Raw genomic sequence first — 27,886 nt, 5'->3', positions numbered from 1 at the left:
CACCCACACTCAAGAAATGTCAAAACGCCCACACGATCGGTCATAACCCCCACACAAATGGACAAATCCCCCAAACACACGAACGGTCAAAACCCCCACAGCCAAAACCCCCACACTCAAGAAATGTCAAAACGCCCACACGATCGGTCATAACCCCCACATAAATGGACAAATCCCCCAAACGCACGAACGGTCAAAACCCCCACAGCCAAAACCCCCACACTCAAGAAATGTCAAAACGCCCACACGATCGGTCAAAACCCCCACACAAATGGACAAAACAGCCACACATAGCAACGGTCACAATCCCCACATAAATGGACAAAACCCCCACACAAATTGACAAAACTCCCACACAATCGGTCAAATCTCCCACACTCTGAAATGATCCTGGTTGTATGTCTTGCCCTTGTACTTTTTAATAACATTTTTTATTCCACTTAAACCGATGTTGCAACTATTCTTCTTGCACTGTTTTGTAATGACAGAAACACTAAGGTGGGCGTCGTAAAGAGCCGCAACAAAGACGTGCAATCACGGTATTTTCAGAGTGTGGGGGATTTGTCCATTTGTGTGGGGGTTTTGTCCATTTATGTGGAGATTGTGACCGTTGCTATGTGTGGGAGTTTTGTCCATTTGTGTGGGGGTTTTGACCGATCGTGTGGGCGTTTTGACATTTCTTGAGTGTGGGGGTTTTGGCTGTGGGGGTTTTGACCGTTCGTGCGTTTGGGGGATTTGTCCATTTGTGTGGGGGTTATGACCGATCGTGTGGGCGTTTTGACATTTCTTGAGTGTGGGGGTTTTGGCTGTGGGGGTTTTGACCGTTCGTGCGTTTGGGGGATTTGTCCATTTGTGTGGGGGTTATGACCGATCGTGTGGGCGTTTTGACATTTCTTGAGTGTGGGGGTTTTGGGTGTGGGGGTTTTGACCTAGACCCGTAATGAATGGTAAATGATTTACCCTCTGACCTTCACCCCTTTGGATGAAAGCGGAGTTTCCACTACTATGCCCCAGCTCGCGCCGTGTGGACTTTGTGGTGGACAAACATCGTGCTCGTGTGTTTTCTCGAGGTCCTCCCGTTTCCTCCCACTCTTCATTCCACCATTTCACTCATCTCTCATCATCACCGTCTCCTTTAGCCTAACCGGCATATGCGTGGGACGTAAAACTTAAAGATTTCATTTTATTTTTTCCACTAATATGTATACCAACAGGGATGGAGCTACTACTCAGTTCAATGATTTTAAATGTATGTTACCTTTTCAGCCGCTTGGTTCCTTATTGTAGGAAGTACACATGACTTGTTTTCTATTACAGTATGTTTTGGACCAAGTCTTCGAAGGAATTGTTGTTAAAATAAATAAATTGTTTTTCTTATATCCAATAAGGTTCGAAGCGAGTACTTGTTGTTACTAAATTAGATTGTATAATAACTGTGTTAATTGTGTTATGTTATATTTGTGCTACCAATTTGTAATAAATTACACCTCATAGCGTGCCTTAACCAACCTACATCAGAATTCTGTAACACAGTGCTATTCAACTCTTTTTTTTGTTCAAAAGATCCAATATATTTCAGGCAAAAATTTTCATGTAGGCCTTATATCTCGAGAACTACATATAGCGTAGCCAAACCAAAACTAATAATTCACTCAGTATGGTGTGCTTATTCCGCAAAAAATACAAAAACTCGATTTAGGGATAATTCCAAATGGTTGTGTCCCTTGATCCACAAAATTCAATATACTTCACAATCAAACTTTTTTTGTACGCCTTATATCTGGAGAACTACATATAGTGTAGCTAAACCAAAACTAACAATTTACTAGGCATGGTATGTTTATTCCGTAAAAAATGTGAAAACTTGATTTAGGGGCCTTTCAAAAATTTTGTGTCGCCTGATCCAAAAAATTCAATATATTTATTTCAATAAAAAATGTTCTTGTACTAGTGCTCTCAAACGGGTCGGGTTGTCGGGTCAGGCTAATCGGGTCGGGTTAGTCGGGTCAGTTCGGGTCGGGTTGTCGGGTCGGGTTATTCGGGTCGGGTTGTCGGGTCGGGTTATCGGGTCGGGTCACTCGGGTCGGGTTATCGGGTCAGTTCACTTTGGTCAACTGAGTTTAGGTTGAGTTTAAACTCGGCTGGAGTCGAAAGTTGCTGTTTTTCACTAGCTGCCTAATTAAAAATAGCAATGTTCAATTAATTTTATAGAAACCATAAATCTATTTTGAACACTTGCAGCTAGTGTTTTTATGATAAATGCTTATTTTTCTACTTGTGTTTACTTTAATTTTTAAATGTGGAAGATTGATTTTACCAATCGACTGCAAGATTAATATCTACGCCAATATGGAGTCTGAATTTAGAACAAAACTAGAAGTTGTTTAAGCAACGCCAAAAGAGAGATTGGATATGGACGACCAAGCCCAAGCAGGGCCGCGGTGGCTCAGTGGTAGAGAATTCATCTCTGGTGCATGGTGTCCAGTAGCGTAGCTAGAGTTTTTTTCAGGGGGGGGGGCAATGAAGGGCCCAAGAGGAATTTGAGGGGGACATCATGGGACATCAATATATATATATATAATGTGTGTGTGTGTGTGTGTATTCAAGGTGAATGTTTCCATCTTTATTGTTCATGATTTTACTCTTTGGAAAACAGTGAAAATATAAGAATTTAGTACCTCAAACAACTAGGATTCACTAACGCAATTGATTTCTAATATAAGAAAATAGTTATTTAATCATGGTGTTTAAAATATGTGTAGCTGGTTGACTTAAGTGGAAGTAAATACACTTTTACAGGTAAAGAAAATAACTTATAGGTTCATGCCTCTACTTGAAGAGGATCTTTCTATTCGTGTGGGCAGCAGCAAATATATCCACAACTTGTTAAAGATCTAACGATTTAGCAATTTTCTTCTCAATATAAAGTAACACTAAGTTTTTCAACCTATCATGAATCATTGACTTGCGTATACAAGTCTTTAATCTTTTCAAAGAAGAGAATGACCTTTCACATGTAGCACTAGAAACTGATATAATCACAGAGATGATACCTAGCTTGTAGGTTTCTAGAAATGCGTTTTTGTAGACACAAAGAAGATCAACGAAATTCGTTAAGGAATCAGGTTTTGTTTTCTTCTCGTCTTCATACAATTTAATTGTTAGAGCAACCCACATTATGCTTTATTTCTTGTTTAATTATGCTTTTTTTTAAATTATGCTTTATTGTTAATTTCAATGATTATTTTACATTAATCGTGTATAATGTATATTTATTATACATCAAATATTCTAAATATCTTGATCTATTTATTGATATTTTTTTTTTGCAACTAGTTTCTCTCATATTTAATGAACTTTCTACTTAATTCATTGTAAAGAGATGTGATTTGCTCGAATAATTTTTTTCTATCATTTGTGTGCGCCTTACAGGTACATACGTATATACAGAAAGGGAAAGTAAAAGATGCCACCAAAAAGTACAGAAAGTGCTTAAGTTCAAAAAGTAAACATAACAATACAGTCATGACGCCAGAGGGGGGCAATGGGGGCGAGCGCCCCCCTAGTAGCTACTTCTGCCCCCCTGACTGCCACCTAGACTGCCCCCAGACTCGTACAATCTTTAAACATTCTTCATGTAATATTATATATCAGTATCATAACCAATCTCATTGACAAATTGTAGTCTACTTTCCATGAATTTACTATGTGGCAGATTAATCCTCAAGCTTTCTTCTTTGAGCGTCTGGGTATGCACGCATATTTCTGTTTTCTAATTTAGCCCCTTTTGAGGTAAATTTTAGTTATACTTCTTTCTTATGATTTTTAATAATTGTGCCTAGCGAACAATAGTAGATTTGGTCGACTTGTTTTCTTCTCATTGGATCAACTTCGATTGGAAACAAAAGAAAGGTAAAACCAGTTACGTAACTTGTTTGTATTTGTCCAGGTTTGAAGTTTTCAGTTTCATATTTTGTTTTATTTAAAACTTCTTTTTTCTGAAACATTATTCTCGGCTTCCAATATTCAGAGGATGTGCTTATAACAGCTTAGTTTGCAACTACCAGGGCTTAATTTTTTGAAGGAGATAAAAAAAGTTGTGTTTTCCCTTCCTGCAAATGATAATAATAAAATTATGGAATGAAATTGATTCCCAATAAAATGTATTGTCAGAATGCTGATCTTTAGTTAGTAATTGGTTTATACTAGTGCTCCTTTACTTATTTTGTTTCAAAGTACTGACGTGACGTCTACCATGTTGACTAGGAACTGCTAAAAAATTCGTAGCCCAACCCAGAAGGAGTGCACGTGGATTGGTGAAGTTTTACTTCTTCTCTTCCCCCGAGAGTCAATATACTACCTTGTACAGTGCTCCAGCTTTTGCAGAAAAGTTAAAAATAATCTAGATTTCCTCGCACCACTGTTCGTAGCACTACCCCTATCAGATCTAAAATGGCGTCTTTCAAGTGTTATTTAAGTTTGGGAAATAAGTACACGTAATAGTTAGACGGAGCTAAATCTGCGGAATAAGAATGATGATCTAGACATTGAAATCCTAGATTATGCAATGTCAGTTATGTCCGCAGGGGCTTGATGGACAGGTGTATTCTCCTGAAGGAACAGAATTCCTTTCTTTTCATTTTCCGCAGCGTTGAACTTTGAATTTTTCTTTCAGTTTTGTAAGTAATGTAGAGATTCTAGATTAAATATCTGACAATTGAGGAGGTAGTCTACCACTCCATACTTATACCAGAAGAATGTTCCAAACAGTTTCTCAACCTACTTCTGTGTCTTGAACTTCTTGGGGCGATGGAGAAATGAGTGCTACTACTCCATTGACTGTTGTTCCGATTCAGGATCATAGTGGTACAACCATATTTCATCTATGGTTACTATTCGTCAGCGAAATTGATCAGCATTACGGTCAAATTGGAAGAATACTTCTCTTAATGCCGTTACCCTTTTATTCTCCTGACATATGTTTTGGGAACCCATTATGCCGAGAACTTGCGCATACCCAAGCCATTCTGAATTATGCTACCGACGAGTTTCAAAGAAATGCCCAGAATCTCTGACACAAGTTTTGCTGAGAAGTTAAAAACTGAGAAAGCGGGGTGCAGACCTCAGACTATAATAAATATAAATAGCTTAAATTATTTTTGTCACACAAAAACTGGGGTGGCCTAGTCCCTCCGGCCCCGGGCTATATCCACCACTAGCTGAAATGCTGCAATTTTCAAGAATAATGTCACAAATTGCATCCATGATTCCAGGAACAGTCATTGCTTTTAATCATCCTGGATGTAAAGCATAATTTGTTGAGAAATTGCTACGTTTATACTAAGCCACTTACTTCTTCACCACTATATATAACGGAGGAGAGTCCCGTGGTGTTTCACTGATTTCCTAATTAATTTACTTCGGTGACTTTCCTTGGTGGAACAAAAATGTTATAACAGTAAGGATCTGGATGTTCGTGAAATTATCTGTTTGGGCACACATAATCACTTCAGAGGCCTGAGAAACAATAAGAATTTCATTATTAATATGAAAATTTATATTTGTACATACAGAGATATGTTTTTCTAAACTACGGTTTCATTTTTCTATATATATATATATATAGAGAGAGAGAGATACGTAGCATATAGGCGAATGTGTTACTTGTAGCATATGCGAAAGTAATTCAATTTATGTTTAGGCTTCAAAAGTTTCATTGAAAAATATTTCATGTGCAGACGTTACTTATTTGTTAGTTACAAATTTTATTTGAAATAAGTTTAATTTATAATCATATAGATCTAACATAAAAACAACAACGAAATACACAATGTAATATAAAATAAGTCAAACGTAATAAATATGTCATTTTTGGTATGGCAAATAGCCGCCCCCCGAAAATGTATCTGCCCCTCCTTTGCCCCCCTAAGAACTTAAAGCTGGCGTCGTCACTGTAACAATATAGTATGGAGTTCTTGCATACTATTCATTGTTGGCGGAAAAATTTATTCTTTTACTTTCTTTTCTCCACATCAAAGGATTACACCGAAAAGTTTACAGAAATGAAAATAAGCTTTTCATTGTTGCATTGTTATGTTCTCAATGATTTTGCTTTGTAAATATTGGCTTTAAAAAAATATTAACACAGTATGTTAAACTTTCAGTTAAAGAGAATTTTCCAAGAATTGTGCTATATATTTTAAATTATGCTTTATGCTTTATTTTCTAAAATTATGCTTTTAAAACTAGTTTCCCAATGTGAGTGCATTTTGGCGTTCACCCAGTGTCGTGACCATAGTGCTCTCAAACGGGTCGGGTTGACTCGACCCGACCCGACCCGACTCGGATCGGGTCAGTTCGGGTCGGGTCAGTCGTGTCAGTTCGGGTCGGGTTGTCGGGTCAGGCTACTCGGGTCGGGTTGTCGGGTCAGGTCAGTCGGGTCAGCTCGGGTCGGGTTGTCGGGTTGGGTTATTCGGGTCGGGTTGTCGGGTCGGGTCAATCGGGTCAGCTCGGGTCGGGTTGTCGGGTCGGGTCAATCGGGTCAGCTCGGGTCGGGTTATTCGGGTCGGGTCAACCGGGTCAGCTCGGGTCGGGTGATCGGGTCAGGTCAATCAGATCGGATCACGGTTCGGGTCAGTAAATTCGGGTCACGGGTCGGGTCGGGTCGGTCTTCAACCCGACCCGACTCGATCCGTTGAGAGCACTATCTTGTACGCCCCATATCTTGAGAACTACAAATAGTGTAGCCAAACCAAAACTAATAATTTACTCAGTATGGTGTGCTTATTTCGTAAAAAAAAAAATATATATATAAAAATTGGATTTAAGGGCCGTTTAAAAATTTTGTGGCTACTGATCTAAAAAAAATCAATATATTTAATTCAGTCAAACATTGTGTAATCCTTGTATCTTGAGAACTACATATAGTGTAGGCAAACCGAAACTTTCACTTAACTCAGTATAATGTGCATATTCCGTAAAAAATTAAAAAAAAAAAAAAAAGATTTAGGAGCCGTTCCTAACGTTTGTGACTTCTGATCCAGAAACTAATTTTTTGGACTAGGTCGCAATCTTTTGATGCAATTTTTGGATCATTCCTTAAATTCTTTGCTAAGATAACAATCTTTTGATCCATTTTTTTGATCATTCCTAGAATTCTTGTTCTCACATACCCCTAGACAAAGTTCGCCATCCAATTGTTTACCCCTGAAGTTGTTTAAAAGAAATTAAATCGAAATGAATCTATGAAACTTAATACACATGTTCTGTTGATAAAAAAAGGTGACAAATAGAGACCCAACCACTGATTGAACAATCATTGTGCCAATCAAAAGACGATTTATAGGTGGATACATTGCACATCCGAAAAAACATAGCATGGGAAATTTCAAAAACATGAGGAAAACATCTATTCTACTGAAGGGGATTGATTATTTTTATGATTGATTTTCATGACTGACTAACATGACTGATTTTCTACTCATCCATCCTGATAGTTCGCACACTGAGGACAACGTTAACAATTCAAGAACTAAGAGTAATTTTAGAACTAACTTGTTAATGATACGACTGAGCCAGTGTTTGTAGGTTTCCTTATGAAAATTTCCCTCAGCTCACTCAAAAGTTTCCCTTTTCTTATCAATTTTTTTCTAGCTTGATGAGTGTTCAATTCCTATAACAGAAGTTATATGAAAAGATGAATTTAGATACATTAAAGGAAGTGCCAACCACATTTGTTTTGTTCATTTGCTTTTTGCTTGTATTTTTTTACTTTTTATTTCATTTTTTAAAAGAAGAATACACACAAATACACCCAGTCAGCAATGGTTGCAAATTATGCTACTTTGAACACAAACACAAACAAACATAACTATTGCCATTGTATTGATTTATTTCTGAAGAACCAAGAAAAATTTAACCATTTGTATTGGTTCATTACTCAGACCGAGAATTTCTCTGGATTTTCACGTTTTATCGAAAAATTTCCCTTTTCCTTTTTGCTAAATTAATCTACAAAATTTCCCTAGATTAGGGAAATTTCCCTGAAACTACGAACACTGAACTGACCTTCTTTCTGGGACGCCAACCCTCGATTCTTGGTCAAATCTTCGAGAGTAATTCTTACCTTGGAACAATAGTAAACGATGTCCCTTGAAGGATTTTGAAAGAAAATCCGAAACGATTTTTGAGTAAGATGATTGCATAGTTGACAGTGTTATTTCCCCAAATAGTATTTTTTATATAACATCACCGCTTTTACTGAAATATTTGATTTTCTCGAAGTGTACCTTATTATTATTAAGTTGATAAACCTTAGACTTATCTTTGGATAGTTATTAAATATTTTATTACAAAGTGAGCTAGATTTTTTGAATAAGATAATGATACTGATATGTTGTAATTGAAATTTGAAACATAAAAAAGTGATAGAAGTATTTGCACGTAATCTTGGAAATAAATGTGTTGTAAAAATAATTGGTAAGTTTCCACTATCATAAGGTGTGAAGTATGCCTGCCTTTCCACGTCAATATAAAAATGATTTTTAGCTAACGTTAAATCAGAGGCACTAATACTCGTAGACAAAATTCTAGTAGGACCACCATTATTTAGAAAAAAAAGGTTAATCTGCTAATGCTGTCAGAAAAAAAATTCAGACATATCAGTACAGTTTGATACCCAAAACATACCATGAACATTAAACAGAATGCATATATATATATATATATATATATATATATATATATATATATATATATATATATATATATATATATATGTGTGTGTGTGTGTGTGTGTGTGTTTGTGTGTGTTGTCTATGTTTACGCATAACTTCGACTAGAGTCCACTGATTTTGATAAATTTTGTTTTTTAAAGAGCATACTTTCTGGTAGTCCTATATATATTTCATGAGGATTTAATTATCGTCTTTCCAGCTAGACCATGATACACTTCAATGAATGTGGTGTGATAACTCTAACTAGCCAACTTTAATATATATATGCTAAGACAGAAATTCGACAAAGGTGCAGCGAGTTTGTTGATTATTCTTTCCTTTGAAAAAGTATTTTTTTTCTTGTTACACCGTGTAGACTTCTAGCAATAATCTTCAGAGCCAGACTATAAAAATCACCAATGACTGACAGTGTTAATATCGTTGTCTGCATACTCAGTCGTAATTTCAACTTAGATCAAATCGATTTTGATTATTTTATTTTACTTTCAAGGGGGAACCTTGCTCGTAGATTCCTAATAAATGTTATCATCAATTATTGAAAGGCTTTGAAATTAGACTATGACTTCTCAATAAATGATACTGTTAATACATTGTATATGTTGACATAAATTCTGTAGATATATGCCGGGACGTACGCAATGGTGGGTTATGAGCGTCTTAATGCGTCTTTGAAATCTATTTTGTCTGTAAATGTAACCTAGATTCAGGAGTGATTTTACAAATTTTAATATAATTTATCTTCAAATAGAATTCAGAGCATCCGAATCCAAAATAAAGTGTTCCGTACGTGCTTACACACACACACACACACACACACAGACACACACACACATATATATATATATATTCGGGCAATCCAGTTTATGGGAAGTTAATATCATTCTTTTAATTTAGGCATCTAATTAAATTATTGGGGTAAAGATAAATTGGCAAAATTAAAAGAAAAATAACCAACGTCAAGAAGTCACTAAGAAAGAAGAAAAGCGCCGAAAAGTAGAAAATAATAATACTACTAGTAATAATAAAGCCATTAAAAGCAGATAATCACTCATTACAATTATCTATGGAACTCTATTAACTCTATTGTCCCAAGCCAAATAAATTAGAACCTAATGTAAAATTAGTTTTTATGATAATTTTATGAGGTAGTAATTTGTTTGGCTTGACAAAAAATTACTTTTTTTTTATATAGATATTGCTTCTGACTTATTTTATCTTTCCAAGGGCTTAATTATTACTTTTTGCTTTTTGAGCATTTTATTATTTTTTACGTTTTAGGACTTCTATTGAAGTCAGTTGTTATTGTTTATTTTAAAGTTATTATTATTTTTACAAACACAGATTAAACAAGCCGAAGTTAACCAAATTTAGAAGCTCCCGGCTTACGAAACTGTGGGAAACAGCTCCTGTTGTCGTTCTGAGCCTATCTTAGGCCGAGATCGAAAACAAAATGTAAAAAGTTTTATATCTTAAACTATGGGCTACTTACCCACCAAATTACATTCAGATCCGGCCAGTAGTTATCGAGAAATAACGTACCACATAAAAATAGAGGCAAGCTAACCGAGTCTGTCTCTGGCCAAGCAATGTAGTCAAACACAACAATTGTTTATTCCTTAGATCATGGACTACTCACCCGAAAAATTTAGTTCAAATATTGCCCTAAGTTACTGAGAAATAAAGTATCACATAAAGGATGAACTGGATCTATCCCTCGACGAGCCCGGCCACCAAATATTACGATCTTCATTCCTTAGATAATAGGTTACTTCTCCATCGAATTACATTCCGATTCTATCAACAGTTACCAAGAAAGGCGAGTCGAGCCTGTCCATGGACAAACCTAGGCTACCCAAATAGAGCAATGTTCATTTCTTAGACCATCATCTTATGTACCCACTAAATTTGGTTCAGAACTTATCGTGAAACAAATTACCACATAAAAGCAGACGCGAGCCAAGCGTATACCTGACCGAAACGGCCAGAAAGTATTTCGATTTTTACTTCCTAGACAATAGGCTACTTCTCTACTTTATCAATAAATAAAGTAAAACATAGAATGTGAACCAAACTGAACCCGGCCACCAAACATAACAATTTTTATTCCTTAGATCATTGGCTTATTATCCACCAAATATGGTTCTCATATAGCCAATACTTATCAGTAGAGCAACCCAAAAGCATTAAAATCATAATAGCAATTTAGACATATGGTTGGTACCTGGAACATGGTCGTGGTTATTTAAGGGTCCAGAAGAAACATAATAAAAGAAATTTTAAAAGCATAATAAAGCATAATTTAAAATATGTAACACAATTCTTGGAAAATTTTGTTTAACTGCAAGTTTAACATATATACTATATTAATATTTTTTAAAACCAATGTTTACAAAGCAAAATCATCGAGAACATGCAACAATGAAAAGCTAATTTTTATTTCTGTAAACTTTTTGATGTAATCCTTTGATGTGGAGAAGAAAAGGAAATGAAGAAAAATTTTCCGCCAAAAATGAATAGTACACAAGAACTCCACTATATTGTTATGTGTACCTCTTGAACTGGAGCACTTCCTGTATTTTTTGGTGATATTTTTTACTTTCCCTTTCTGTATATATGCACCTCTAAGGTACACACAAGTGAAACAAATACTGACTCAAGTAAAGCATATCTCTTTACAATGCATTAAGTAGAAATTTCACTAAATATGAAAGAAACTGGTTGCATAAAATATTAATAAATAGATCAAGATATTTAGAATATTTAATGTATAGTAAATATTTTACATTATACACGATTAATATAAAACAACGACTGAAATTAACTTAAAGCATAATAAACCATAATTTGAAAAAAAAAGCATAATTACACAAAAAATAAAGCATAATGTGGGTTGCTCTACTTATCAGTACCACATACACAGAGTACACATACATACACCTGGAGTGAAACTACGTATAAAGTTCCGTATGTTTACGCGCGGAGTTCAAAACAGTATTATAACGCTTTTGTTTCTTAGGCCCTGTAATGATAAGTTGATGTTTTTAACGGAAATGTACTATACTTGTAGAGAATATATATATATATATATATATATATATATATATATATATATATATATATATATATATATATATATACAGGGTGACCGCGTGACTATGTTACAAAATTTAAGGTATGATTCCTGACACGGAAACAAGAAAAAAAAGTTCAAATAAACTTTTGTCCAGCGTACATAATTTCGGAGCTACAAGGTGCCGAAAGCGTGGGAAAATGACATTCAAAGCTCTATAGCTCGACTATGGTGAATGATAGAGCTAATGCGGCATGGTCACGTCAAAGACACCGAAGCTGCTGTATTCAAAAATGCTTAGGTCGAGATCGTGCTATTCGTGCACAAGGGATTCCCCAAAGGAGCGTAGGGATTCCCGGATAATCTGTCAAGAAAGATGGGTCGAAAAGGATACGGATGAATAGCTGTCCCAACTGCTAGCAATAATGCGCCTGTACTAAGTCGATATCTCGCACAAACACAAAATGGCGAACAGTTTTATACGTGCCATGTGTGGTTGCATAACGCGCACTAAAGAATAGTGGGAAAATAAAAAGGAAAACGTGAATAAATTGATACAAATTGTAAATACATGATAGTACACTGTCCTGTTCATTGTACGTATAGACGCGTTTAATAAAGGGAATAATCATGAAAAGTACTAAAATGTTGTAAAAGGATCACACTATTAAAGTCTTTCTTCCATGTATTGTTGTCATTGAAAACAAATAAACAAAACTGAGCGAAACAACCATAATGCAAAAGAGGTTGTTTCCTAAAAACAAAAGTCACAAGAATGGGAATAATGTCTTCAATCAACATTTTACAGCAGGATTGAATGCAGCCAAGAACACCATCAATTACCTGTAAATGAGACAAATCTCCCAATTATCCTACAATAGGTGATGGACATGGCGTCCCTCTACTTCAACACAGGCGTTACAGCGTCGCAGTAAGTTCTGACGCATCCGCTGTAACAACCCAGGAGCTGTTCTTATAGTATCACAGGCAGCGAGTATTCGTGCTAATAGTTCTTCTGCGTTGTCTATAGGCGTTTCATAGACAAGTGTTTTGACATGACCCCACAAGAAAAAAATCAAGTGGAGTCAAATCTGGGGAACGTGCAGGCCAATTACAAGGACCGCCTCTTCCAATCCATCTGTCACGAAACGTTTGATTTAAATACTCTCGAGCACTAGCCGAAAAGTGGGCTGGGCGCCATCATGTTGAAACCACATCCGTTGACGAACACCGAGAGGGACATCCTCTAATAACTCTGGAAGTATGTCTTGTAGGAATCTCGTATACACTGGTGCAGTTAATCGTGGTGGTAGTAAATATGGACCTATTATCTGATCACTGATAATACCCGCCCACATATTTATGGCGAATCGGTCTTGGTGACCCCTTTCCACAATTGCATAAGGATCTTCGTCTGCCCATACATGACTATTGTGACTATTAAATATCCCGTCTTTCGTAAAACAAGCTTCGTCGGTGAAAAGCACGTAGGAAGCAAACCGCGGATCAATTACAGAACGTTGGAGAAACCACTCACAAAACTGAACGCGAGGTTGAAAGTCAGTTGGACGTAAGGCCTGAACCCTCTGCGGATGATAGGGGTGTAACTGTTGCTCGTGTACTACTTTCCAAACAGTATCTTGTGCTACTCCCATTTCACGTGCTACTTTCCGGGTACTTACTGTTGGGTCTTGGGCGAAACGATCAAGCACTTGTTCTTCAAAGTCCGGAGTTCTTGTGGTTCTTCGTCTTCCTTGGTCGTAGTATTGAAGTTGTAAATTCCCCGTGTCTCGTAAGCGTTGAAAAAGTCTGGTAAACATAGTATGGGCTGGATGTCTTCTTTGTGGATACTTCAGTCGATATAACCTATCAGCTTCTCGACTGTTGCCATTTGCTTGACCGTATACAAATATCATGTCCGCAAGTTCTGCTATCGAATACTCCATTTGATCTCACATTCGAACAAGCAAAGCACAAACTACACTAAGGAATTCGTACGCTACGAACAAACCACATGAAGAATGACTTTCCACCTTCCACAACGCCTTCTAGTAGGGTTGTCTTATACTTTCCTTACCTTCGATTGTTTTCTACGACAGAAGGAAGAACAAATGTTTGTGATCGAACCTGAAAACTGTGGCGTAGTTCAGGTGATAACACCGTCTGTGAAAACAAAATATCTTCTAAACGATAACAATATGACGACATGTTAAGCATTCTAGACAAAATCTCGGAATCAGTCCTGCAAAACATCGGAAGCAGCGACTAAAACAAACGTCCTGATAAATTGTTTTTCCTTGTTCTTTTTCAATGTTCGGGTAACGCACATTACGGCTAATGATAATAAACGGATATTTTACTGTTGTTCTCTGGCAGTGGTCACATTAACATGGGATGGCGGAACAATCCCCCTCTCGTAAAAAGTATCCTCGGCTCGTATCATCAAATAAAATAAGATTTCTGCCTGGAAGAAAGCACCCATATCCCCCGGTTTTTCCCCTTAGTTTTACTTGCTTTCAATGACAAAACTACATGGAAGAAAACAATGTTAGTGTGATGTTTGTATAACATTTTAGTACTTTTCATGATTATTCCCTTTATTAAACGCGTCTATACGTACAATGAACAGGACAGTGTACTATCATGTATTTACAATTTGTATCAATTTATTCACGTTTTCCTTTTTATTTTCCCACTATTCTTTAGTGCGCGTTATGCAACCACACATGGCACGTATAAAACTGTTCGCCATTTTGTGTTTGTGCGAGATATCGACTTAGTACAGGCGCATTATTGCTAGCAGTTGGGACAGCTATTCATCCGTATCCTTTTCGACCCATCTTTCTTGACAGATTATCCGGGAATCCCTACGCTCCTTTGGGGAATCCCTTGTGCACGAATTGCACGATCTCGACCTAAGCATTTTTGAATACAGGAGCTTCGGTGTCTTTGACGTGACCATGCCGCATTAGCTCTATCATTCACCATAGTCGAGCTATAGAGCTTTGAATGTCATTTTCCCACGCTTTCGGCACCTTGTAGCTTCGAAATTATGTACGCTGGACAAAAGTTTATTTGAACTTTTTTTCTTGTTTCCGTGTCAGGAATCATACCTTAAATTTTGTAACATAGTCACGCGGTCACCCTGTATATATATATATCGGGCCGGATTTAGGGGGATGCAAAGGTGCACGTGCACCCCTCCCTTTGTTATAAATATACATTATCTAAAATGAGAAACTAGCAGTGAAAATAGCAACACATTCTGACACTTTCTGCCATCATGTTTCCGTTTGCAGCTTAAAAGAAAGCAAAGCTTTGCAAAAGCAATAGTTTAAGTTGATTTTCTAAAGGTTGAAGGAAAAGGATTCACGAAGCAAAACAATATAACATTTGTCAAGTAGGGAAGAAAACAGAATCCAGGAGGAGAGAAGAACATTTTTTCTTGCATATCACTTGCGACCCTCTTTAAAATACCCCCCCCCTTCGTTTTACGTTTCAGTGTTGTCAGGGATAATGAATATTGTCACATATCACTTTGAAGAGTTTCAGTATGATTGGTTATTTTGGTAGTTATTTGTGCGGTGTCACGTCAGAAGGGCCCGGACAAAAGGGCGAGGACAAAAAGGCCCGAGTCAAAACGGCCCCGCATCAAAAGGGCCCCGGTCATAAGGGCCCGAGTCAAAAGGGCCACGTCAAAAGGGCCCGGTTCAAAGGGCCCACGTCAAAAGGGCACGGGTCAAAAGGGCCCCGCGACAAAAGGGCCCGGATCATAAGGGCCCGAGTCAAAAGGGCCCCGCAACAAAAGGGCCCGAGTCAAAAGGGCCCCGGTCATAAGGGCCTGAGTCAAAAGGGCCCTGCGTCCATAGATGCCGGGTCAAAAGGGTCCCCGGCAAAAGGGCGCGAGTCAAAAAGGCCCTGAGCCAAAAGGGGCCCCGAGTCAAAAGGACCCCGCGATCAAAGGGCCTCACATCAAAAAAGCCTGAGATATAGCGTGAAAGGCATGAGAAATATAAAAATGCTTATTAGATTAAAAGTATTCAGTGGACACCACCTGCTTTGTGTTGAAAGAACGTACATGTGGATCTGTATACAGTGTTAGTCAAAGTTATTACGACAGCCCAGTTACGATTCATGTGAACAGAGAAAAGTGTTGCGGGTAGGTATTGATCAGTGCCGTGTCATGGTGCGGGTGAGCGGGGCAACGACCCTGGCTGCCGAAGTAAGGTGGCTCAAAATTCGGGAGTAAGAAATAAAAGGAAAGAAGGAAAGAAAGAGAAAGAGGAAAAATTACTTGGAATATTTTAGATCAATAGCAGATAGTGTTACTCGTGTTAGGAAAATCTATGTACACCCAACAACAAAAGTCTCTCCACCCTAAGTGCTCTAATTCCATAACTTGGGGTCCAGGTAATTTGCAGTTGTGAGAACGCCTGGACAGATGCAACCCAATTTACACGTAACTTTTCTCGACACTGACAACAGTTGGTAGCACTGAATCCAGTCTTTATGCAAGTAAAATTGTGAGTAGATGACGCACGAAACATTTCTCCATTCTGAGATGAACCTCTCTGGTTTAGAGCGTGTTGTCCAATGAACATCATATGTTAATCTCAATATTGTTGTGTATGTAATGTATTATTTCACTATATACTGTATATTCAAAGAAATAAAAGCACTGCTCACACATAAATCAGAAAATGCTTGAAAGTAGACGAAAATATCAAATCTAGAACAACTGCTGGAAATAAGTTAGTAAATGATTGCCTTCATTGAGAGACCTTCTCCAATTCTCCTCATTCCAATATTTTTTTCTTTCTGGAGGAGAGAAAATCTTGGTTGTCACACTGAGTATGTATTGAAATTGAAATTGAAGCATTTAAAAAGGTTAGAAAATGACCGGGATTTGAACGCGGGTCCGCCGAATATAAGTTCAATGCGCTAAAAACTTACTCACCTCGTCACTTCATCTTCCGCCTAAACTATTAGCTAGTTAAAAGCATTGCATGTAAGACTATACACAAAATACCCGTACTAATACTCGTATAAGGAGATGTTCCTTATGAGTGTCACAATGACTTTCTCGAGGTTTCCTTCTTTAACTCAAAAACAAGTGTTATAGACCTTCGTCAATGAGGAAAATATCGCGAAGCGTTCTCCAAGATGAGGCTACCTCATTGTTTTTAACTGGTCCCGATTTATATTACTGCAATTCTTCCTCACCGTGACTTCTGATTTCTAATGAAGAAAAGCCGGCAGACATTATTTTCGCATTCTTTGAATTGCATCAACACGTGTAGAAATAGTGTGTGCTATGTTTATGTAACATAGCTACTAGTTTATTTTCTTATCTTTGTATCAAGTGTGAAAGCAGAGAACTGCCATTTCAGTGACTCAGGTTCGAATCCCAGCGTGACAGTTATTTTTTCTTTATTCGAAGGTATTGTTTATGTAATTGATATTGTAATTCCGTTGTTATTATTATTATTATTATTTTGCGTATAACTGTATGAACTTCGATGGCAACTGTCGCCGAATATTAAAAAGTGAGTATGGTAGAACTATGAAATAAAGGAAAGAGGTGCGCGTAATTTTATCATAAAATTATGTGGCGCAACGAATTTTATCTTATCGTAAACGGTTATCGTCGAATATACACGGTTAAAGGAGCACTCTGTTGATCAAATTAATAGAAGTTCTAGACAAGTATTGACCACCGCCAGAAAAAAATACAGAGTAACTGCAAGTCGAGTACGTACTATTGCACAGGAGTATACTCAAAGACCTTTAGAGAACTATCTTCGTGGCTTGGTTCACAATTTTAATTTACAATCCACGCAAACAGTTTGAGACAAATGTCAATCGTATTTGGCATTTGAAAAGTTAAGCAAAATGATAATAAACTTATGTCCAATATAAGTTGGAAGAATTTCAAAACAGATTAAAGTAGCCAGAACTTTTCAATGTAAGTCCACATACTTTATATATCTGCGACTTGGGACTAAAAGGGCTAATGTCAACACGAAGTAGTTTGGAGTATATATACTATTCATATTAACATTTGCTTTTCTTGCAAAAGAAAATATCCATTTATAGGCGTTAAAATTTGACGAACATCTCATTTTTTTGCCAAAAAGTGACACTGGCCCTTTTAGACCTAATTTAATCGACAAGATATGAAGATTTTTCTTTCTAAGGATTCATGTTAAGTAAGTACTTTTCAAATATAATAAATGTAATATGTTTATCTCAAAAATAGTTTTTGTTAGTAATGTCTTTTTTCACTCTTTTTATCTTACTGTAAGGCTTTACGCAAGATTGGTACTTCTAAAATATAATGATCATAGTGTAATGTTAATCAAAGTCAAGTTGTTCAAAAAATATACTGTAATGTAAAATAATTATATACGTATAAAATCTGATCAGATGCAACAGAAAATACAAACAAATGCTATTTGTTTGTAATGTTTGTCATTTGTCTTTCAGCTGTTTTTAAATCCTTATTATAAGGCTTTGTGTTAGGTTAGCACCGTTAATATATAATAAGAATAATGTAACGAAGTCAAGTTGTTAATATTATATATATCTATATATATATAATTTGATGAGATTTAGTGGAGAAAATATATATAATAGTTTTCAGTAAGGATTTTTTGTTTATAATATACTTCTTGTTTCATTATTTTTTATTTGATTCCATGTCAGTAAGGCCTAGACAAAGAACGACGTGTACAGAAGGGGTCGTCCTCAATGCAATATCGTGTATCCTCTAGCAAGACTTCTGAATACCTTTGTAGTCCAATATTATTATTTACCACCTGTATTCCTAATTAAACCACAGTTCGTATTCAAAAAATATTTTGCATTCCTACTTTTAATTTAACATATCTCTTATATCATTCGTAATATTTCTAATTAAGAATGTAGTTTATTTCTGTCAGCAACTTCTGCACTTCTGTTCTTCGAAATAACATCCCATCAATGTGGGTTTTCATCGCTCCAATAGTGATAATTTTTTCGGTTCACCAGATCATATAAGGTAAATATCACTTCATCAAAGAATACCGGAGGGAGGGGCACGGTGGTTCAGTGGTAGAACGCTTAGCTCTGGTGTGCAGGACTACTGGTTCGATTCCCGGCCAAGTAAGGTTGTGGTGGACAATATTGTATAGGTGGGTTTTCCCGGGGTATCCTCGTTTCCTTTTGATTTCACCCGTTCTTTCATCATCATTCACTTGCTTTAATAATCGTCATCCTAAAGGGCATAATGTGGGACGTTAAACTGACAGTCTGAAAGGTACCAGAGAATACCATGTCATTTACGACAATATTGCTGTCATCGATATTTCATATCATTACTTCGCAAAACTCAATGCGGTGATCAAAGTCGTCTTCCGTTATTTCATGCACTAAACGCATTCTCCTAGGGTTTCAACTTATACCGCCTTATGCAGAGTCGTTTTGACGTATGATTAGCGTCATACTAAAGGTTTGACTACTGCAATTAGCATATGTTAATCGAACTCTTTAGTATGGTACTAATCATACTTCAGAATGACTTTACATATAGAGCATAGTGTACAAAAATTCATTGCGCTGAACTCTGGGAAACACCTAGCTTGTTAGCAACTCTGGTTATCAATGAATGCGGAATTTCCACAAAAGTTTGTAAATTAAAAGAAACTGCCAAATTGCTACATTGTTTCGGCCTTCCTGATTGCATGCGGTACCTTTCTGCAAAACATTCAATGGTCTCTTAGGCAGTTGACTTCGAAATTGGGTTATGGTCGGAAAATGTAGCATTAAATAACTGTTGTACCTCTGTATATGATCTCTTCCTATCCTATAACCGGTGTCACGTCAGAAGAGCCCGAACAAAAGGACGAGGACAGAAAGGCCTTAGTCAAAAGGGCTCCAGTCATAAGGGCCTGAGTCAAAAGGACCCTGATCAGAAGGGCCCCGGTCAAAAGGGCCCCCTAACAAAAAGGCCCCATGTCAAGAAATCTGAGATATAGCCTGCAAAACTTCAGAAGTATAAAAATACTTATTAGATGAAAAATATTACGTGGACATACCTGTTTATTTGTGTTGAAAGAACATACATGTGGAAAAAATATAGGGTTAGTAAAAATGTTACGACAGACCAGTAATAACGATACGCGTGGACGGAGGTAAAGTAAATATTGCAGATGGTGGATTCTGCGATATTTGATATCACACAATATCTTTTGAATGGAAAGAGGTGGGTTTGACACATCAATTTAGGCTAGAATTTTCCCACAGATGAGAAGAACTCATTTTTTAAAATCTATCTTCATTCGTTTGCGAGATAGGGTGCTACGTTTGACATTTGTATCTAGTAGACCAAAGTATCTGGACAGGCAAAGAGACACGTAGACGTAGGAAAGTAAAAGGTTGCAGGTTGATGCGAAAACTACACTGAGTGAGGGCGTGGACATAATGACAGCCATCCTAGATTCGCCATATTGGATATCACATAATATTTTTAAATGGAAAGGAGTATGTTTAGCACATCAATTTAGGATTGAATTTTCCTACAAACGAGAATATGATTCATTCTTTACCAATTTTCATTCTTTTACGAGGAAAGTGTGCCATGTTTGACATTAGTGTGTAGTAGACAAAAGTATCAGGACAATAAAATAATAATATGGCGGAGGAAAAGCAAATGTTGCAAGTGTGTGTTGTTGCAAAAACTACATTGAATGGGGATGTGGACACTGTTGATCACATAAATATTAAGATATTATTAAAAACTACTATGAAATGTCCTCCAAGTTAATACAGTTAGTATTTAATAGCAAACACACAATGATTTATAACTTTCTTTAAGCATTTCGGCATCGTTGTTACAATTTTCCTGGTGTAGTGTGGGGAAATATTGTTCCAATCTGTATGTAATGCTTTTCTCAAACCTTCTTTCACCGTAACTCGTATATATTGACCTTACGTTGCAATTCGCTTCAAAGATTCTCAATGGGATTAAAGCCGGTACTGTGTGGTGGGGTTTAGCGAACTTTTGGGCAGTTTTAAAGCAATCTTTTCTTTACAACATATACTTTGTTTGGGATCAATATCTTGATAAAATTAGAAGTCCTTCTAAGAACGTTAAGATATATTTCTTCTGTATTTTAAAGCAGGCTGGAAGTTCTTGACATTTATTTCTGTATTTACTTGTCGAAACACTATTATTCTACCATCATATTCATGCAGGTTTAACTTAAATTCGTCGATAAAAACATTCCCACCAGTTTTTGGGTTTATTTTCGAAAGCTCTAGAAAATTTAAGTATCTTATATTTCTTAATTTGGGTAATACATGGTTTCTTTCTAGCAATTCTACCATTATATCCTTCCCGTATTAACTCTACATGGTACAATACACTGACCAGAAGAAACATCGTTATCACCCACTACTATTTGAACGACGTTGTTGAGCTCTACCAAATATTCGGAACTGCACTTTAAAGCATTCTATTGCTTTATAGTCGTAAAGTAACAATTGATCACAAATATACTTACTATTAAAATACGTTATACATACGTGGTAACTTCTCAATGTTTTACAAACGTAAGCAAACGAACAGAAACGTTAAGAACACAATGAAGTACTATTTATTAGTTACCTGTCTAAATACTTTCTTCTACTAGAAACAAATGTCAAACTTAGCACACACTATCGCGTAAATGAATAGAGATCGGTAAAAAGTCGACTCAGTAAGGTATGCGCACGAGACGAGTCGAGACAGAATTTTCCTGAGAATATCCGAGTCGATACAGCTATTCCAATAGAAAAATGCACATTCTTCGAGTCGAGACATCACATTTACAGTACATTTTTGAGACGAGACAGCCTCAAATCTTGTCTCGTGCGCATCCCTAATTCAGATTATGGTTTGTAGCAAGATTCTAGCCTAAATTTATGTGACACAAGTACCTTTGTCTATTTGAAAATATTTTTTGGTATATAATATGCGGAATTCAAGTTGGGTGCCATGATCATTTAACGCAGTTTTAACACCAATACCAACCTGTTACATTTACTTTTCCTTTGTCCATTTATTTCTTTGTTACTGCCCTGTCATGATACTTTTTTTCTATTAGATACATATGCCAAACACCCTGTCTCATAAACAAATGGTAATGTGTCAAAAATGAGTTCACCTTCACATTTGTGGAAATATAAAGCCTAAACTGAAGTGTAAGATCATAGCCTTTTCCATTAAAAAATGTACGATCCGCAATATAGTGTAATTCAAAATGGCTTCCACGGTGACCAGACTCCAAGCCAATGCAGTTTTTGCAATAACACTAATTGCAACATTTGATTTTCCCCCGTCCACGCGTGTCGTTATTATTGTTCTGTCCCAATACTTTTGACTAACCCTGTATGGAGATCCACATGTATGTTCTTACACCAAAATTAAAGAAACGTTTTCAAGATAATATTATTCATATAATACGTATTTTTCTACTTTGATTCAGGGGCAGAAATTGAATTTTAGAACTAAGGGAACAGTCATTAATAGATAGTCTGATTGGGCTAGGTCTCGAGAATACAAACTTAGAGATATGATTTTCACTTTAGCATCCCTTTCAGCAGCGAGGCTGTATGAGATGTGGACCTACTGATTAACGTGGAATTCGAACCACATGAGATCCCGCCGGGAATCGAACCCGGGTCTTCCACGTCTACAAACTCAGAGAGACGCGGTTGAAAGCAAACTTTCATCGACAAACGACTTAAGCGATAGGGATTGTTGCAGAACAAACAGCAACCAAACAAAATTAAGATCACCATTCAAGTTTCCTTTTTGTCTCTAATAACCACTGATATTCTTCCTTCTATTAGACAATCACTTCTACTTACTAAGGTGGCACTATCCACTCGTGCATCTTTGATTTCCACTTCTGTTTTGATTTCAGGCTTTCTGGCCGTGGGACTATTTCTACCCGGGCTCTTTCCACTCAAGCCCTTTTTCGCGGGACCCTTTTGACATGAAGCTCTTTTGACTCGGGCCCTTTTCTCGAGGGGCCGTTTTGAGGGAGAGGCCCTTTAGACTCAGGTCCTTTTGTTGCGGTGCCCTTTTGACCCGGGCCCTTTTTTCGAAGGGCCCTTTTGACCGGGGCTCTTTTGACGCGGGGCCCTTTTGACCCGGGCCCTTTTGACGCAAGACCCTTTTGACGCGGGCCCCTTTTGACCCGGGCACTTTTGACGCAAGGCCCTTTTGACGCGGGGCCCTTTTGATCCGGGCTCTTTTGACCGGGGCCCTTTTGACCCGGGCCCTTTTGACCGGGGCCCTTTTGACGCAGGGCCCTTTTGACCCAGGGCCCTTTTGATCCGGGCCCTTTTGACGCGGGGCCGTTTTGACCGGGGCCCTTTTGACGCGGGGCCGTTTTGACTCGGGCCTTTCTGTCCTCGCCCTTTTGTCCGGGCCCTTCTGAAATGGAATCTATTTGTGCACCCTCCCTCAGACAATCCTGGATCCGGCCCTTGATATATATATATATATATATATATATAGAGAGAGAGAGAGAGAGAGAGAGAGATTTACAAAATAAAATGTTATGAAATTTAAAAGTACTCTTTCTATAAAATTCCTTTGGATAACCAAAAGTAGAGTGAGTCCTATCCAACAATATATATCGCGAAAATACTCTATTTTCTTAGGTAGATAATGTAGACAATATAGAATCAGAAAGTTTGTGCCCTAACGTATGTATAATGATAATCCTGTATACCAGTGATTCTTAAGCTTTTTGAGCCTGTGCCCCTTTCGGGGAATGTGATTGTCGTAAGCGCCACCATATGATCTTAATTCAATCCACCTACGTATGTACGAAACTGAACATAAGACAATTTGGAAACAGTCCAAAACAAGAACTAATTAAATTCTTCAATTCTTAAAATCAGCCTTGAAAAATCTGTATTATTATTATTTCTAAATAGATCTAAACATTGATAATTTGTAAAATGCAGAATGCCTTTCGTTCAATAACAAGAAAAAAAAAATAATAATAATATGTCATGAAATCTCAAACAGTCTCCAAATAGTCTATGGCTGTCTCCAATTGCTCGTGTTTATTTCAGCACCACCTTTGGAAACGAGAATGTCCTCTGAAGGCTTTAACGCTCATATTGAGAACCATTGCTCTATAGCAATCAGCAGTGTCTTTTAAAATATCCCTATACACACTGATTGCAATAATTTTGATGGGTCTGCAATGTGGGAGTCCAATGCTCATGTTCTGTTAAAAATTTATGATAACATGTGATACTGCTTAGAATATTTCGTTCATATAGAGGAAAAAGTAGTATTATTCGTAGGTATTGCTATAACTTTACATACATTGCGCTCCATAAAATAACTATCAAACTTTCTATTGATCTAAATAAAGGTATTTTGTTGGGTAGTTGTTATTCACTATTCCTTTTCAACATAAGCTGTACGAGCAGTGGCTCTACAGCTTAATATGGACTCTGAACAATGCAATACGTTCAAATTTCACGAGAATGTCATCGGATATCGAAGCCGGAACCAAAGGCAAACGCGCCAGACCACTAAACAAGTCGGGAGGGCTTAAAAAGGGTTGTAACTTGTAAGCTGGTAAGACATAGGAATGGGAAGATATATTGCTTACAAATATCTAAAAACTTTACTAGACACCTTTTCTTAAATTTGCTTTATGAATATCCATTAAACCTAATATTCCTGCATCGAATAAGATAAGAATAGAAAATTAAAAATGTGTTATTTATGAAACGTAGAGCAAGAGCAGGGATGCACCCACGTGGGTCCATCGGGTCTGAACTTCCCAAAAATCTTTATAACTGAACATTCTGCTTTTTGCTGACGATTGTAAGTTATACAGAGAAATATCGTGTCTCCATGACACAACTGCTCTACAGGAAGACATAAATTACCTTACAGGCTGGTGTGAAATGTGGCACTTGAAACTCAACAGTAAGAAATGTGACAGTATTACTATTACTTTGAAAAAGTCTCCTGTTCCCTCCACATACCATATCAACGATTCCCCTATCACACATTCTGCTAGTCATAATGATCTTGGTGTCATCTTTGATTCAAAACTCACATTCTCTGACCACATCTCCTCAATACTAAAGAATTCAATGCGCATGTTTGGACTTCTTTATCGATTCACCGAACTACGCACTGTTTCTTCATTAGCAACTTTTTATAAGACATTAATAGCGCCCAAGATCGAATACTGCTCTCCCATATGGGCCATGGCAGCACCTACACATCTCTCCAGACTTGATACTGTTCTCAATTTCTTCATCGCTATAGTCCGTTTTCGTGTTCCTGCACTTCGAATATTATCTAAGAAGGAACTCTTGCGACATCTTAATATTCAGACTCCTGAAGTACGCAGAACTATCTCTGACCTGAAATATCTACATAAAATAGATAATGGAAACTTAAGATCGGAAATATTACTTCAGGAACTATCCTTACGTGTCCCTTCCCGCATCACCCGGAATACCCACCTATTCCATCTTGCCCGTCCTAGGTTGGCTGTTATACAGAGGTCTCTTTTTTATAGAATACCAAACTGTTATAATCAAGTAACAACTGATGTGGACATATTTTCGAGCTACCCAGTGTTTGAAAGAGCAATTAAGCGAGCTTTGACGGAATAGTTTTACTCTTACACTCTTTTTCTATGTTGTTGTTATTGTTATCTTGTTTCTTTTCTTTTGTTAGCATGTCCCTGTGTAAAATGGCAAAGTTATGCTGTATCTGGGAATTTGTTCAATAAATAAATAAATAGATTTGAACACTTTCTCAATAAAACTATTCGTGTTTAACAGGGAAATGATTAATGTAGCATGAAAATTTGATCTTACGCTTCATGTGTTTCTTTCTCTTATAAAAACAATCTTGTTCTATCAGTTTTGTGTGAATGGAAGTATTTTACAATTACTTATCGTCTTTTCGGGTGAAGAATAATAGCCGTTTAATCTCTGTAGATGTAATGGCTTGTAGTGTTAGATCCTCCCAAAGCTTGGCTCCTGTCACCAACAATTTCTGGATGCGGGTCTGAGCAGGAGTAATACGTAGTTCCGTAAAATATTTCCAGTAATACAAAGTGATTCTCAGGAAAAATAAAGAAAGTCAGAACACCATTTCAAACCCTCAATTGGACACAGAATAACATTATGTTTTAAGTGAATTGTATTTTTCTTTTTTAGGAATTCTCATTTTATGATGGTACACTTTTGCTACCTTAGTCATCCGGATGAACTTTTTAAAGAAACATAAAAAGTATAATAAAAGTGATACATTGTTAGTTTGTGTTTTTTTGTGCTTTCACCCTTGTGTTTGTGTTTTCCGTATTACCAACCGATTATTTCGAGTTTGGATTTTGTATCACTTTTTTATGCTACATATCTGCTGAAGAGAAAACCGAAGTCTAATACAATCAAAAATGCACAATTAACATATAACCAAAGGAAAAAATACAATTCCCTACTGTTCCTCTGCATTAAAACATCAGTCTCTAATGAAGCAGCAATTGTTATTATATTTTTTCGCAGGCTTAGAAATTACCTTAGTTATGCACAGGCATAGGATGAAACAATACGAGAGTTTCGAAAATCTATTACCTTCGGATGTTAATATGTGCACATATTTTACTTGTCTGAATAGTACTATTAAATAGTATTGTACGAATAGTTGATGCTTCAAATTTACAAAAATAAAAACTACAATACCTGCAAATCAAAGGGTCGCGGTGGCTCAGTGTTAGAGCGCTTATTTGTAAGTTAGTGTTGGATAACATAATGTCCGTGGGTATTCTCGGGGTACTCCTGTTTCTTCCCACATTATCATTCCACCATTTATTCTATTATCATTCACTTTGCTATACTTATCGTCTCCCTTAGCCTCAAGAATGAAACGAAAGTATAGCAAAGTGATTTAGCCTCAAAGGAAAATCAAAATACTATACATTCTTCCTATCATTCAACGATTAAAGACTGGCGTCTGCGATCCCTCGATCATCGAAGAAACCATCAACCGCTTGGTCATCAGCAAATATCTCCCCGTGGGAGTGATCGAGATCTCAAATAAGCTCATGGTCAATTGGAAAGGTATAAGAGGAATTCAGTCGGTTAGGAAGGGTTTCATACTAGAATTCATAGTCGAAAAAGTGTTAACGCTTTTTCAGGTCAGCCCCCCTGAATGAGGTTTTTCTGGGTTTTCCTCATTAAGCCACGCAAATCTAGGGGTGGTCCCTAACTTATAGGTCCAAGGCCGCTTCCTTCCTTTCCCAATCATTTCTTCCTTCCCTTTCCCCGGATTGTATGCTCGCCGAGGGACGCCATTCCTCAGAAACGTGAAGGTCTAAATGGCCTAGATGCCGAAAGCCCAGAAATCTAAATCCTAAATCGTAAATCCCTGCAATTCATAGAGAGCCTGTGTCCTTTGCACGCAATAGCTGAGCAAGTATTATCGTCCAAAATAAAGATGCCATGTAATAGTAAATATTTTTTAGAAGGTGCTTCATATCCGAAGTTTATTATCCGAGAATCAATTTTGAACTGTTCCTGATGAGACACATGTTCCTTCATACGACTCTGACCTGGATCCAGGTAACTGCACAAGTTGATGTTACCCTGACCCAGCACAGATGATGATAAGTACTAATTTAATCCTTTACTTGTTGTTTCTGGGCACTAAACAACTTTAATCCAGTAACTGATTTTACATGGTGAAGGTCGAACACGCGTTTGAGCTAGCCAAGGAAAAAAAATGTCAAATAATATACATATTTTCCACAAATCGGAGTTCTTGAAATTTTGAAGAAACTGTCATTATCTTCAGCTTGTCCCGTTGTTTCGGCTTGTCTCTCAGAGCGGATTTGGATTAATTTGGGATTAGTTACCTTCATGACCTGGGTCATGAACTGGATATGCACAAGTTATAGTAACACACATACATAATAAATGTTATTATTTTATATTAACTTGAGAAGTTACCACTTTAAACTAGAGTTCTTTAACATTTATTACACATATTAAGAGTAAAACACAA

The sequence above is a fragment of the Thermobia domestica genome, chromosome 13, assembly GCF_964235325.1.
Source record: "Thermobia domestica chromosome 13, izTheDome1.hap1.1, whole genome shotgun sequence".
In the NCBI taxonomy this organism is placed as follows: domain Eukaryota; kingdom Metazoa; phylum Arthropoda; class Insecta; order Zygentoma; family Lepismatidae; genus Thermobia; species Thermobia domestica.
This window is presented reverse-complemented; position numbering follows the sequence as displayed.